Source organism: Triticum dicoccoides, chromosome 2B, assembly GCF_002162155.2.
Source record: "Triticum dicoccoides isolate Atlit2015 ecotype Zavitan chromosome 2B, WEW_v2.0, whole genome shotgun sequence".
NCBI lineage: Eukaryota > Viridiplantae > Streptophyta > Magnoliopsida > Poales > Poaceae > Triticum > Triticum dicoccoides.
The window spans coordinates 88,923,126-88,937,215 of NC_041383.1; the positions used below are offsets into that span (position 1 = coordinate 88,923,126).

General features: G+C 47.2%; 1 long non-coding RNA gene across 1 annotated transcript; it reads right to left on the bottom strand.

Annotated features, from left to right (window-relative positions):
- Nucleotides 1–708: 708 nt before the first annotated feature.
- LOC119367231 lies at nucleotides 709–1,245 on the bottom strand. Its single transcript, XR_005176236.1, has 2 exons — nucleotides 1,097–1,245; nucleotides 709–1,010 (listed from the first exon to the last, which is right to left on the bottom strand). It is a non-coding gene; the product is annotated as an uncharacterized LOC119367231 (long non-coding RNA).
- Between the last annotated feature and the right edge of the window lie 12,845 nt (nucleotides 1,246–14,090).

Here is a 14,090-nt window from a genome sequence, read left to right on the forward strand (position 1 = left end):
ACACAAAGAATGACCCTGGACAACAAAGAAAATCTAGTCAGGCGAGAGAATGATGGAACAATTCAGAAACATAAATTTTAGGTGCAGCGGCATCTCACCTTAGCCTTCTCCCAAAGCAGCAGGCCCCATGGCGGCAGACGATAGGCAGGAACCGAGATACGGACCGTAGCTGGTGAGGAAACCGGCACCAGGCATCTCGTCCGAATCGCTCCGTCGCCTCCCGTGTCGACGTAGATAATATATCAAAGCCACCATCTCCGCCTCTCCTCCCACCCGCTCGCCGTGCCGTCGCCGCCGACCTGGGTGTGCATCCGAGGCACGGGAGCGCCGTCCAGGAGGCACATCACCACGAGACAGTGCGACAGGAGAAGGACCGGACCAAGGCGCTGGAGCATCGCCAATGACAAGGAGACCGACCGCACCGAAACTCTAGATGGGGAAAACGGATTCAGGCAACTACAGGAGGATGGAATCGACGTATCGATGTGGTGGAGTATATAGAGCGCGAGGAGGCAGAGAGATTGGTAGCCAACACGGCGGCGGAGACCACAGGAGTTCGCAGGAACCGGCCGGTGAAGGTGGCAGTAGAAAAGAGGAATGTTGGAGAGAGAGAGAGAGAGAGAGAGGAGCCCGAGGACGGTGCGAAGTTTTTTCCCTTTTTTATTTCACTCGCTTCAACACAGTAACAAGGACACGTGTACCGCGCGGTTACTCGCCCTTATAGCGTAGTTTATTGTGTTTGATGCCAAGTACAAACCTAACAATTAGTCAGCATTCTGTAAAAATGGCATGAATTTGTTTGCCCCCTTTGTGCATGGGTTGCACGGACTGCCCAGGGGCGGCCCTGAGACAGTGCTTGGTGCAACAACAGGTCGATATGAAGGGGAACATGCCGCAGTAGCCTTCCTCGAACCCTTCTGCCCGGCATGGCTTATTGCAGGTGCCGTGCCTGCCGCAAAACTTCAACCAGGGCCATGTTCTGTTGACGGCCTCGCAGATTTTGTTTCCTGCTGCATCCCATGGCCAATCCCCGTGCTTAACCCAAAAATTATTCAACAAAACTGAAAGAAAGAAAAGTAAACAAATTATTACGTACGAGGATCCTGGGGAACAGAGGCAGGGATGTCCTTGGCGCAATCAGTCACAGTGATGGTCAGCGGGCACACAAACAATATTAGCAATAAGCTCTTCTTCATCGTTGACCTTGCTCCCATGGCCATAGCCATGCCCATGGTCGATGATCAAACTCTTCTGGCTCTGTTTGGGGTCTCCTCGCCATACTCCCTATCCAGATATATAAAGCTAGCTAGCCCTATCATTTGTGGAATGCATTAGTCCCTTTGGTCGTCCCTCATTTAATACAAACATACAACTTTGCATTAAATGAGCGACAATTAATTGTCGTAAGTCAACGTCAATTAATATGGACCGAAGAGACTATAACAGTACTACATCCGTCGGGAGTATATCTGGTACTCCCACCCCTAGGGTGCTCACCGTGCTCCAAACTCGGTATCACATTGTTAATTGTTCATAAACTTCTGAAAAAAAATCCATCACATAGACACAAAATCGATGCATGTTGTCACAAAATTTGCAACCAAAATTCGAAACATAGCTTGAGAAACATAAATGACAAATTTGACAGTAAATAGTACACAACATAAGTTGGGCTTTAGATTTGGCCCATTGTCACGTTGATGTCGATTTTGTCATTTTTGTATCTCAAGCAATGTTTTGAATTTTGATTTGAATTTTTTTGACAACATGCATTGATGTTGTGTCTACGTGCTGGATTTTTTTCAGAATTCTTCAAACATTTGAAAATGTGCTACCGAGTTTGGAGCACCGGGAGCACCCTAGGGATGGGAGTACCAGATATTCTCCCTACCTCCGTCCTGATTTATTGGCCCCCTTTGTAATTTGTGTCAAATTTTGACCAAATATTTAACTAAGAAAATGTTAATGCATGTCAAGAAAATTGTATCGTTAGATTCATATTTAAACATAGTTTCCAATGGTATAATTTTTGGTGACATGCATGAACATTTTGTTATTTACACTATGGTAAAATTTGGCATAAAATACAATGAGAACCAATGTAGGAAGGTGTCTAGGTCTTCGAAGGTGCAATGTAATGTATCTCCATCCTTTAATGTGGTAGATGTATGAAACCATCCTTTGGAAGCTACAACTTCAAATCACAGCTAGTAATAGCCTACCTTAATTTCAGAGGATCTTGCGCACATACGTTCCTCTAGAATATCTCTACGTACATTGTTTACTTCTCTTTGGCATGGTCGAACTTCGTGCTACGATGTATCTAGAGCATTTCCTCTTATTTTTTGGTGAATACGCTTAGCAGCGTATCATTTCATTGATAGATAGAAGGGTGTTTACAAGTTACAAGGATGCTCCCTCGCAGACGTACACAAGCCAGCATCTAGGAGGTTGCAAGGTGATGTAGACTCGACTAGATGGCGAGTCGTTCGTCGGCCCGATCTTTCACGATACTAGCAGCAACAAGAAATTCCGGTCGAGCAAAGATGCAAGACCGTAAGAACGAAAACTTGCGTCAAGTAGATTGAATCGACTCCACGCACAGCAGCAACAAAATCCTCACGGATCAGCAACGAAGACGATATTTGGTGTCCCTCGACATGGAACGTTTTCTGTAACTTTATTGACTCACGATTTAAGAAAAACCAATCTGCGTTACATGGCCGAAGCCAGCCATATTTATAGGCGACCCTGAGCTCACAAACCGACCTGGACTCTATCCTAACGTGCAAAACACTCACGTGCAAAACAAAGAGAAGGAAAATTAGGACTCTCTCTCTCAACCATATAACTAGGACTTTCCTAATAAAATAATCCGGCAACGTTGTTAATCATGCAGGATCACGCCTAACCAAAATAGATCACGCAGGATCTAAACAACCAAAACAAGACCGTACCATAGCGGTTTCTATTCGGATGAAACTTACTAACAAAAACTAAAAAAATTAGGCTACTTTAATTGGAATAGCACCGACCAATGTCCAACTTGGAGTACGAAAATTTGGCGTGACTTCTTCAGCTGGTGGTTCTGATGATGGTACTTTCATTGTAATTTGGCCAATGGTCAAACTATTTGATTTGATAACTTGATCTCTTTTTGCACCTCTGGTCACATCATCCCCTCCTCCTTGAAACAAAACCGTCCTCGGTTTTGCGGGAGATTTCATTGACTTCTTCAGTGAAGCAGTTGTGTCCACCATGATTTCTCCCATAAACATAGAACGCAGAACATGTCGTCTTCCGGCTTTCCAAAAAGAGTATGTATTGGACCGTCCCTCATGTGTGGCATGAAGGTCATATTGCCACGGTCTCCCCAACAATAAATGACATGCATCCATCGGCAATACATCACAAATCACTGTATCAGTATAGTCACCAACCGAAAAATTGAGACGCACCTTGTGAGTAACTTTCAGTTTCCCCGACTGATATAACCATTCGACGCAGTGGGGTTGTGGGTACTTCCAGGTAGGCAAAGCTAAAGCATCCACCAAGTCCTTGCTAACCGCGGTGGTGTAGCTTCCTCCATCTATGATCAATTTACAATTAGTGTTGTCGATTTTGCATTGAGTTTGAAAAATATTCCATCGCTGCCCCTTATCCTCAATGCGATCTTCTTGCACCCGTTGCACCATCAAAGACGGATATGATTCAGCAGCTTCGAAACTCGCAACCACATTTTCAACATCTTCAGATTTTTCACCAGAAGTGTCAGAAACTGCCTCTTCATCACTAGCGGATGCATAGCCATCTCTCGTGAGCAACATTCTTTTCTCATTAGGACATTCACGCTTCATATGTCCCCTTCCTCCACACTTGAAACACTCTATGTCACTAGTGCGTCCGGTCGACTGTGCACTAGAATCAACCATCGACAGTCCTGATTTTGAAGCATCCTTTTGCAAGGAACCATGAGAGCGATTTGATGATGTTGCCCTGGAGCTAGGACCGGCATCCTCACTCTTATACTGCGAGCGTCGCCATGTGTTCAAAGTGGTACTGGGAACAATGTTGACTTGGCGTCGCTTAATCTGTTGTTCCGCACGCACAGCTTGGTGCACAAGATCTTGTATGTTGTAGTAGACCACCATCTCAACACGATCCTGCACCTCGATATTTAGCCCGTTAAAGAAACGAGCCATAGTCGCCTCCGGATCCTCCGTTGTCCCTGTACGTATCATAAGCAATTCCATCTCCTTGTAATATTCATCAACACTCATATTACCTTGAGAGAGCCGCTGCAACTTGTTGTACATGTCTCTTTTATAGTGCTCAGGAACAAAACGTCGCCTCATGAATTCTTTCATACCTCGCCAAGTCGTCGGCCGATGTCTTGAACGACAAATTTGATTCCACCAAATTAGCGCGTATCCGGTGAATTCAATTCCAGCAAGTTGAACTTTCTTCTCCTCGCTATAATGATGGGCATCAAAAATTTGATCAACACGCATCTCCCACTCCAAATAGCCTTCTGATTCGCACTTGCCGAAGAACGAAGGGATTGAAATTTTTATGCGCCCAATTCCATCATCCAAAGGCACATGCACAGCTTGACCAACTCGGTCATGCACTCCACCACGAATGGATGTTTCGGGACGAGGCTCATAGTGTCGTGGTCGTGGCGCGTACCCCGCGTGGTCAATGCCATCACCGAAACCATCATCTCCAGCATGAGGGTGTGCCGCCAGACGGTGATCATGCACGCCAGCATATCCGTCGCGAGCTGGTGGTGCATAATACAGTGGAGCAGCCGGAGCAGTCTGTGGTGGTGCAGAAGTCGCTGCCGGCATATTGATGATGTCTGCCAAACCATCGAACCGAGTGATCAGGACATCTATCCTTTTGCCGAGCGCGTCATGACATTGCTTGATGTAGTTGCATGTGTGGTCAAAACCATCCCGAATATTTTGAGGAATATCATCCGCATACACTGGACGCACTATTTCCTCAGAATCAGCAGCAACCTCGTCACCCTTGTTGGCCGAGGTTGACATCTTAATCAACACAGTACCGTGAACAACCTTAGCTCTGAATACCACTTGATGTAGACTCGACTAGATGGCGAGTCGTTCGTCGGCCCGATCTTTCACGATACTAGCAGCAACAAGAAATTCCGGTCGAGCAAAGATGCAAGACCGTAAGAACGAAAACTTGCGTCAAGTAGATTGAATCGACTCCACGCACAGCAGCAACAAAATCCTCACGGATCAGCAACGAAGACGATATTTGGTGTCCCTCGACATGGAACGTTTTCTGTAACTTTATTGACTCACGATTTAAGAAAAACCAATCTGCGTTACATGGCCGAAGCCAGCCATATTTATAGGCGACCCTGAGCTCACAAACCGACCTGGACTCTATCCTAACATGCAAAACAAAGAGAAGGAAAACTAGGACTCTCTCTCTCAACCATATAACTAGGACTTTCCTAATAAAATAATCCGGCAACGTTGTTAATCATGCAGAATCACGCCTAACCAAAATAGATCACGCAGGATCTAAACAACCAAAACAAGACCGTACCATAGCGGTTTTTATTCGGATGAAACTTACTAACAAAAACTAAAAAAAATTAGGCTACTTGAATTGGAATAGCACCGACCAATGTCCAACTTGGAGTACGAAAATTTGGCGTGACTTCTTCAGCTGGTGGTTCTGATGATGGTACTTTCATTGTAATTTGGCCAATGGTCAAACTATTTGATTTGATAACTTGATCTCTTTTTGCACCTCTGGTCACATCACAAGGTGGAGCAGAGGGAGGAGGATGCTCAGCCTCGGGACACAAGGTTCAAGTTACAGGTATAATCGCGGCTAGCCCTCGAGCACCCGCCTTAGCCCAAAGGCGGGCGTCGTCTTTGATCGAGAGTATTAGGTCTTCAGTGGAGGGGCGCCGGTTCTCGAAGATGGCCGCGTTGCGATGCTTCCAAATGGACCAAGCGGTGAGCGCCACGATGGAGTTGAGACCCTTCTGCAGACAGCTCAGGGATTCGTCGACGACCTTGGACCACCACGTGAAGAAGACGGTGTCGCCATCCATCGGTGGAGTGATGAGTCGGCACCACGATAGGATTTCATGCCAGGTGATCCTAGAGAAGACACACCCTGAGAGCAGATGGTCGACGGACTCGGTCTCTTGCGAGCATAGGATGCACGCCGTGTCCTGGGTGAGGCCGTGGCGCACCCGTCTCTCTGCCGTCCAGCACCTGTCGAGGGATACAAGCCAGAGGAAGATTTTGTTGTTCATGGGTGCCCAATTCTCTCATAAGAGACGCCAACATGGGGATGAAGTGGAGCCATGGAAGAGAGCTTTGTAGCACGAGCTAGCCGAGTAGACACCATTTGAGGTCCATCGCCATATGATGCGGTCTGGCTCGGGGGTGAGGGTAATGTCATGTAACTTTCGCCAAACACCGACATACTCAAACACCTCCTGTGGCCCGAGGCTGCCATGGATGTCGCCAATCCAGGATTGCTGCACGAGGCCCGCGCAAACCGTAGTGTGGCGGCGAGGAACAAGTCGAAAGAGGGAGGGGGCGAGCTCAGCGATCGACTGCCCGTCGAGCCAGTGATCAGTCCAGAAGAGGCATGTCGTTCCGTCGCCAAGCCGCCAGGTAGTGGAGGCGTCGAAGAACTGGGCGGTGACCTCGTCGCTGGGGAGTTGAAGGTGGTGCCATGGGCGAGATGGATCAATGGCCTTGAGCCAAAGCCAGCGGCAGTGCAGGGAGATACCGGTTCAGTGCAGGTCACGCACGCCGAGGCCGCCAAGCTCGAGAGGGCGGTAGACACGGGGCCAGTTGACCAGAACTGCCAGTTTGGGCGTCTGTTCGCCCATGCCAAAGGAAGTCGCGGATGATGCGCGTGATCTTCCGGAGGATCGTCGGGGTGATGGCAATCGCCATGAGAATGTGAACGGGCATGGCAGAGAGCACATGCCGGACCAAAGCCAGCCGTTCGCCGCGGGATAGGAGCGTCGCCTTCCAAGTTGCGAGCTTCCGCACGAGCTTATCCACCAGAGGGAGCAGGCAGAGACTGGCGTTTTGCGAATAGACAGAGGTAGGCCCAGGTAGATGATGGGGAACGTGGTGACCGCCCAGGCCAGCGTGGAGGCAACGGCCATGTTCACCTCGTCGTCGCACCGGATCGAGGTGGCAGAGCACTTCAGGAAGTTGGTGTGGAGTCCGGAGGCCTCGCCAAAGATCTGGAGGAGTGCCCGGATGGTGGCGAGCTCGGTAGTGGTCGGGTGGCAGAAAATCACGACGTCGTCGGCGAAGAGCGAGATGCTCGATGCCGTGTGCCAGGTCGTGAGCCGATGCAACATGCCAGCGTTGAGCGCATGCTGCAGCAATGAGTTGAGCATTTCCTCTTATTGCTAAGATATACTCCCTCCGTTTCTAAATATAAGGTGTATTAGTTTTTCAAAAAATCAACGGTTGTCTATGTTTGACCAACTTTACAGCAAAATATATAAAGATTTATAATACTAAATATATATAATGTAAAAATATAGTTCATGACGAATCTAGTGATAATGATTTGGTATTCTAGATATTGATATTTTTGTCTATAAATTTGGTCAAACTTAGAGAAGTTTGACTTTTTGAAAAAATAATACACCTTATATTGAGAAACGGAGGGAGTATGTTTTGTCGCGTAGTTGGGCTGTGTGCATCACACACTGACCGGAAGCATTATCTTTTTAGAAATGAATATCTCCGAAGTCCAAAGGGACAGCTGCTATTTCATGTCTTTTAGGCGTGAATGCTATATTTCTTCTCTACCTAATATAATATTTATATCTTTATATCTCTATCCCTATCTCTAAATCTACCTGTATCTAATCTAATAATAAAGAAAGGATATTTATGTTTCTCTTATTTGGATGTGCCTCTATCATGTGGCGCCTGCAACCATTGTTTTTAAACTTGTGGGCGCCTGCTACCTAGGGGCGATGATATGTATCGCTTTAAGCGAGCAAAAGAAAAACTAGCGTCGCCTGCACCACCCTATCATGGGCCTGGCCCATCACAGAGACACGAGGCTAACGATCCATCCCAGCGTGAACCTTTGTACTATTTCCCCTCTATTTCTAGGAATGCCACGAAACATAAATACATTAGGTTTATATTACTAATTACAAAAATCGTTTGTCAAAGTCAAATTTTTTTGAATTTTTTTAAGAACTTAAAAAATGTTTGCGAATTTGAAAATCTATTCATGAATTAAGTTTTTTTGACAAATTTGAAAAAATATTCATGACTTCGAAAATGTTGGTGTATTCAAATATGTTCGTGGATTTGATTTTTTTACAAATTCAGAAAATGTTCCCAATATGAAAAAAGTTTGAAAATTTGAAATGTGTATACAAAATAAAAAATATCCATGTACTAAAAAATGCTGGAAAATTAAAAAATATATGCAAATAAGAAAAAAATTGTGAATTAAATTTTTTTTGCTCGCAAAGTCAAGCAATGTTTACAAATTTACAAAAGTATTCACGAATTTATAAAATATTTGTGAATTTAAAAACTTCACGATTTGATCAAATATTTGCGAGTTTAAGAATTTTAGATGAATTCAAAGAATGTTCAGGAAAGTTAAAAAGGAAAGAAGGAAAACCCTAAACGGGTGGAAAAATAAAGAAACAAACACAAGGAAAAACATGCCCAGGAAACACTGATGGAAGAAAAAGAAAGAAAAACGAATGAAAGGTTCCTAAAACCAACGAGAAGCCTTCTTATTCCCAAACCTGATGAAGCGCTAGCTTCCCTTCGGTGTCTAATGGGTCGACTCATCTTCCTACACTAGTGGGGGATCAAAACGTTAACGCCACAATGCAATACATATGATTTGTTTCTTTTATTTCACTTCTCGGTTTTTTGGGTTTCTTTTTGTTTCTTTGTCGGTTTTTATCATTTATTTTTTTCCAGCACATGTCACATTTTTAAGATACACGTTGTACACGGGAACCATCCTTTTGATGTACAGATCATGGGACATGAACACGATCAGGTGCTACCTCCCTCTTGATGCGTCGGAGATCCTGAAGTTAAAACTCCCTGCTGTGAACAACAAGGACTTTATTGCTCGGGTGAGTGAGCCGCCAGGGAAATTTTCTATTCGCAGTGCGTATAAGATGGACTTTGATGAACTTTATCAGCAAATACAAGGTTTCTCTAGTAGGTCACCAGGTGGAGACCGCATCATTTGAAGGATATACGGGGTAGTCTGGCGCAAAAGTATATGTGTTCGCATGGTGAACTGCCAATAATGCGCTACCTACATGGGAGGAAGCACACAATAACCCTCGAAACAAATAATCATTGCCCAATCTAATACCACCTTTCATGATCTTTGCCGGTACCCACATGCTTCCGCTCTTTGATATCGTTGAACATCTGCGGTTGCTCATGTTTCTGTGGAGAATTTAGTTTGGTCGAAATGAGATTATCCACCACAAACCGGAGCCACCAATTGACTTATCGAAACGGTTTCTATCCAGTTATGTGCAGTCTCTTCTCAACATACGATATGAGCCACAACATGATCCTATATTCCTGTTAAAGGTAAATTTGTGCCGTGTGAGGTACCACCTTCAAAAGGGACAAATGAGATCAATGCCCAAGACCAGGTTTCATCATGGAATCCGCCTGAGGTTGGCTCAGTTAAGCCTAGCACGGATGGATCATTTCTTTCAGAAAATGGCTATGCTAGGACTGACATGATACTTCGGAATCACACACGCGATATTATCTTCTCTTCATGCAAGTGTATATTTCACTGTGCGAATGCCTCGGAAGCAGAAGTATTACCCATAAAGGAAGGTTTATCGTTTGCGTTGCAGTGGTGTAATCTCCCCATTCAAATTGAGTCTGACTGCCTCAAAGCAATGAAATTGGTGAGAAATGAAGGCATCGACAGATCCCGCTTTCTTGTTTTTGGTGTGTGAGATTAGATTACTCATGGCACTTCGAAATACTTGTATTGCTCATGCTCAACGGAATCACAACTTTGTCAGTCACAATTTAGCTCACTATGGTAGAACTAGTGGACATACCGCCATTTGGCTTGGTTCTCGTCTGGATGATATTGTCGAACTTTGTAATTCTGAGTGTAGCTTGGCTATGTGAGTAATACAAGTACACTCTGTTAAATAAGTGTTGTGGTTTTGATTTAAATTTAAACTAAAATCAAGACACTCATTTTGGAATGCAGGGACTATGGTTTTGATTTAAATTTAAACTAAAATCAAGACACTCATTTTGGAATGCAAGGACTATAGTACATTGTACTGTTTATTGGGTGATCATTCAAGATTGGGATGAACTTAATGAAAAAACATACTACATACAGACATGACGTCACCTTGATCTCTTTTGGACCAGAGAAACAACTACTCTCGTAACCATCCAGTCACAAGTTGGTTCTTGATCTAGATGGAATCAGAGGGGGTAGAATTAATTGTGTGCCTCCTGTCTACATACAAATATGCTGATTGTTATGTTATGATCCAAATTCAAGTATAAAGATGAAGGCTATCAGTATTGACCTAGTTCACTTCTGTTATATATAATCCTTTGTGAGCCACCGCACGGGATAAGTTGATCAGTTGTAAATCCTCGGTATTTGTAACCACACCTGATATAGTGAAGATTTGTTGGCTGATGCCCGTGGTTTTTTCCCCATCGTGTTGGAGGGGTTTTGCACGTTAAAATAGCATGTCTCTTGTGTTGATTTCATTCTTCGTCGTTTAATTTGGTTGGCGTATCTCTAACACTGATACTAAAGCTACGCGGCGCATGTTAGTGCAAGGTATTTTCAAAAATGATTCTCTTCGTACTTTGTTCTTTTCTTAGTTGTACTTAACATGAGCAGAGGCCGGTAGTCATGCATGCAACGTCGTCCTTTTTAACAAAAGAAAAATACAATGCTGCTGCTGCTGCTCGTACATGCACGATGCAGGTCAAGTGGTTACAGATCGGATCCAGTTAGGCTCATCCCTACACGGACGGATCACTGAAGCATAATGTCAGAGCCGCTTCATGACGATCATTGAGCCATTAATCCTGTCCGGCAGGCAGCGGCGGCGCCTGATTCCCCTCGTACTAATGGGAGAATTCTCTAGTCCAGACTGTTAAGCAACCAACCCACCCAACGGTTATCATCGTCTCCAACTCTCCATCGTCACGTCAAGAGATCCAACACCTGCTTCTCCCAAGGAAAGTTGGAGCCATATGCCGAGCAAGCATGCAGATCCATCTCAACCACGTTCCGGCCGCCGCCGCTCCCTGGCGAATCGATTGCCAAATTAACAATCCGTTCAAAGTACACATTTTAATTCAAGCATATTCCCTTATGTTAACCGCAGATTTTGTCACATTGTTCATCACTAATTTTAGTATTTTTACCATCTGAAGGAAACTCAGATGTCGATGCAAACTCTATTCTCCATGCCTGACTCCACCAGCTCAGCTGTGACTGCACATTACTGGTAATAATCAGTAGTAAAAGACTCACTCCCAACTCATCGCTCAAACACTTCAGTGCAAAAGTCTGCGGCAGCCAAAGCAGGAGCAGACATAAACATGGACAATGACTTCACCATCAGAGATTAAGGCCAACTCCACCGCGCGACCCCAAACGAACGTCCATTTTGTCCGGATTCTGTCCGTTTGGGTAGGGTTTGGGGCCGTGTCCGGGCGTGTCCTGTGATGCGGTGGCTGTGCGCCCAGCGCGCGGTCGCATCCATTTGCACCATCCTGTCCGCGTCCACTTAAAAAACTAAAAGCAACGTTTCAAATGCCAAGCCCTAGTTCAGGCCAGCGGCCCCGGTTCATCACGCCGGCAACAGAGCCAGCGACCTACACGTCCATCGCCGGCATCAGCCAGCCTCCAAAATGAATAGTTCTCCTCGCCTGCAACACGGCCGGCCTCCAAAATGAATGTTTTCTCGCCGGCACACTGCCAGCGGCCCGACGGGCGGGCGACACCCATGACAACCTCAAAAAGAACGGCCACGCCGATCGGACGACCTAGTTCAGGCCTTCGGCATCGAGCATCTCCTTCTGCCTGGCCTCGAACCAGGCCCTCGTCTTGTCGCTCATCTTCGACAAGTCCACGCTCATGATCGCAAGGGCCACCTCCTTCGCTTTGGTGGCGGCATTGGTGGCCTCGATGTCGAGCTGCCTCTGCCTGGCCTTGACGTTGTCGGCCTCGATGTCGAGCTGCCTTTGCCGGGCCGCCTCCTCCATGTCGAGTTGCCTTTGCCGGGCTGCCTCCTCCATGTCGATCTTCCTCCTCTTGGCCGCCTCCTCCATCTCAAGCTTTTGTCTTTGAAGGTCTAGGTATTGCTTCATTTGCTCGTCCTTGCTTTGCCGCTTCTTCTCGTCCCTCACATCCTTTTGGGACATCATGCCATGCAAAGTCTCATGCAAGGCCATGGATGAGGCGTCACGTATGTCGTCCACCTTGGAGTTGGTCTTGCCCCTCGGCCTCTTCAATGCCTCGCCATCCCCACCTCTGGCGGACTTGGCCGTCTTCTTGCCTCTCTTTCTTTGAAGTTCACGGTATTGACCCTTGAACTTAGGGCAATTGTTGATGATCGTCCAACAATGCATAAGAGTGAATGGCTTGTCATTGTGCCGGGCCTTGAATGCCTCCAAAGATTGTAATGCCTACACCACATGATCAACAACAAGTGAACATGCAAACATATACACGGCCGAAGTCTCATGGCCGTAGCAAGGAAAGGGCTAGAAAGAGGAGAGCATACCATGTCCCCAACGCCGAGACCACTCACAGGCCGTGCTTCAACGCTCAAATATGGCGCAATACTTGTTGCACTCTTGTTGGATGAACAACCATCTTTTTGAATCGAGCCGATGCCACGGTTGCTTGTAATTTGGTAGGGCTCAAACATCTTTCTTTCATGAAATGTTTTGTGGACTCTCGTCCAAAAAACAATGCCCTTTTGTTGCGCGCCGGTCCTCGGATCTTGGCTAATCTCCATCTAAGCTTGACAAATCAACTTGTCCTCATCTTGTGTATATGAACCCGTGCGAATGCTCTTCCTCTTCTTTTGTGCCTCCGCTCTTTGGGTGAGCTCGTCGATGAACAATGGTGCATCACTAATATCAACATCATTGCCTTCTTCTTCTTCTTCATCACCTTCGACATAGATGTCATCGTCTTCATGCCACGAGTCACCATGGTCGTAGTCAGCACGGTCGTTGGCCTCTTCATCGGGGACGTACTCGGCGCGGCCATCCTGACTTTGGGTCTCATCGGGGTCGTAGGTACGGCCATGCCCACCGTCGAAGATCACGTCCTCCATGTAGCGGTTGTAGAAGGGGTCGTCGACCGCTGGCGTTGGGGTTGGCATTCCGTCAAACAAGACGCGTGGAGCCAGCATGGTGCCCGTGAACGGTGCCCGTGCCTGCTTTCTTAGCATCTCGACGGACGACCGCCCGCCGTTGCTGGACCCAGGCGTGACGTTGAGGTCGATGACGGCCGCGGGGCGCGGTGTGGACGGCGCGAAGAAGCCCATGTCCGGCGACACCGGGAAACGGGTCTGGCCGTCGTGTCTTGGCGGAGGGAAGCCTGGCGACATGGGCGCGGTGCGCGACGTCGGCGACTGGCAGTGCGTAGGCCGGGCGACCGACGAGCCTGTGCTCGCCGGGCCGACGGCCGATGCAGGGAACCCGGCAGGATGGCCCATGCCAAGCATGAGGATGGCGTGCGCTTTGTTGACGAGGTCCTCCTTCTCGTCGGCAGCGGCCTTGCGCCGCGCGGCCTCCAGCTCCTCGTGCTGGGCGGCGAACTTGGCCGCGGCAGCATTGACCTTGACGACCGCTCTCCGTTCCCTCCTTTTCGCCGATTCCGCGTTCAACTTGGCGATCTCCTCCGGCGTGCACTCCGACCGCAGCTTCCTTGACGCCTTCTTCTTCACCTTTGCGGGCGGGTCGACGGCCAGGCCGCCGGAACTCGGCGGGGCGTCGGCCATGGACGGGGGAGAGAGGGGGCGGTGGGAG